This window comes from Mastomys coucha, unplaced genomic scaffold (genome assembly GCF_008632895.1).
Source record: "Mastomys coucha isolate ucsf_1 unplaced genomic scaffold, UCSF_Mcou_1 pScaffold22, whole genome shotgun sequence".
Lineage (NCBI taxonomy): Eukaryota > Metazoa > Chordata > Mammalia > Rodentia > Muridae > Mastomys > Mastomys coucha.
The window spans coordinates 159,155,259-159,157,295 of NW_022196905.1; the positions used below are offsets into that span (position 1 = coordinate 159,155,259).

Here is a 2,037-nt window from a genome sequence, read left to right on the forward strand (position 1 = left end):
TGCCACCACTGACTGGTAGGTTAGGAGCTTTTTGCATTTTGCATTTTGCATTTTCTTTGACTGTTGTGTCAATGTTTTCTATGGTACCTTCTGCATCTGAGATTCTCTCTTCTATCTCTTATATTTTGTTGGTGATGCTCGCATCTATAACTCCTGACCTCTTTCCTAGGTTTTCTATCTCCAGAGTAGTCTCCCTTTGTGATTTCTTTACTGTTTCTACTTCCATTTTTAGATTTTGGATAGTTTTATTCAATTCCTTCACCTGTTTGGTTGTGGTTTCATGTAATTCTTCTTTTTTTTTTTTTTGGATCCAATGTCTTTATTGTCAGGTTCTCCCTACCCTTCCCAACCCTCCCTCCCCCTTCAAACCTATAGAAAAACCCCAAGCCTGGGAATGTCCTGGGCAGAGTGCTTCTGCCCGATGGCCCAGGCAGTGCAGACAGGAAGAGTGCAGGGGTAAGGGTGGGCCAGTAACTCCACTTGCAAAGGATGTAGCACTCACTGGCTAGGATGCATGGGGAGAGGAGTTACTGCTGCCAGCTTTCCTCTGGTACCCGCTATAGACTGGCATCCAGAGATGGGTGCCTGGCTTGAGGCCTGAGGCAGTGGTACCCTTCTGCTGGTGGCCAATGCTCCTGTTAAGCTGCTTACTGCAAGGCTCCATCTTCTGCATCTGTGTCCTGGCTGTGCTCCAGCTCTTCCTCGCTATGTGTTAGCAGTCCTTCCTCGTCACCATCATCTCGAGTTTGGACTTCTCCTTGGGGTGTGCCTGCCTCAGAAGCTGTGTCTTCTTGGGGGCCTGGGGGCCGGCTGCTGCTGCTGCAGCTCCCACTGCTACCACCGCTGCTGCCACTGCTGCCACCACCAACATTGCCACTGCCACCTCCGCCACTGCTGCTCCCTCCACCACTACTGTTGCTGTCACCTTTCTTCTTGCCATCTGGGTTGGCCTTCTGTTCTTCAGCAATCTGTTCCAAGCGACCCAAAAGGGGATCGATGTTGGACTTGATCTGTGTCAGCTCTGTTTTGATGGTCTGTAGCTCACTGCTCTTTAACTTGATTTTGGCTGAGCCAGTAGTGATAGCTGTAGAGCAGGCAAAGAGCTTGACAGGTATTGTAGTTTTGACACGGCGAACCAAAGGGACTGTAACACGGGGTCGCTTCACTGGAACTGCCCTGGGCACAGGTACTGGAGAAAGACGGCCTCGATAATCAAACAACCTGTTGATGGCAGTTGCTGCTCTCTTTAGCCCCTTGGGTCTATTAGGCTTGGGCTCTCCAGCCATGTTGATATCCAGGGTCTGTCCAGCTAGCACCTGCCCATTCTCTCCTAGCACAGCTGCCCGGAAATGGCGCTCATTGGCACACTGGACAAAAGCATAGCCTTTGTGCACAGAACAGCCAGCCACACGGCCATACTTGGTAAAGATGGTCTCCACATCTGACTTCTTTACCACAGCTGTGTTTAGATTTCCAATGAAGACCCGAGAGTTGATGGACTTAGGGTCATTCTTGTTGGTTACATTGCTGGTCTGAATCTTCAAGGACATGGTGTCCACCAGTACCAACAATGAGTTTAGCCAGCTATTTCGTCCTTTGGGTTACAGGGTCAGCAGCAGCTGTCTCTAGAATTAGGGCTCACCCTCGCAGCACAGAAGGCGACTGCATGTCCGCTCTCGGAGGGCAGGAGGGCAGAGGCGGCCCCAGGCCGCCAAGTGAGCAACCCGAGTACGCGCGCGAGAGTTGCTACCGCTTCCGCCCCCTCGGCTTCCCTCGGTTCCGCCCCCGCGCCGCTCGCGCCCTGCCGCACTGACCTCATGTAATTCTTTAAGGGATTTTTGTGTTTCCTACTTAAGTGCTTTTACCTGTTTACCTGTATTCTCCTGTATTTCTTTAAGGGAGTTATTTATGTTCTTCTTAAAGTCCTCTATCAGCATCATGAGATATGAATTTAAATCCAAATCTTGCTTTTCCGGTGTGTTGGGGTATCCAGGACTCGCTGTTGTGGAGGAACAGGGTTCTGATGATGCCCTATAG

The 2,037-nt window shown here is 50.6% G+C and overlaps 1 pseudogene; it reads right to left on the minus strand.

The window, feature by feature from the left end:
* Positions 1 to 434: 434 nt before the first annotated feature.
* LOC116071175 lies at positions 435 to 1,653 on the minus strand (annotated as a pseudogene).
* Positions 1,654 to 2,037: the final 384 nt, after the last annotated feature.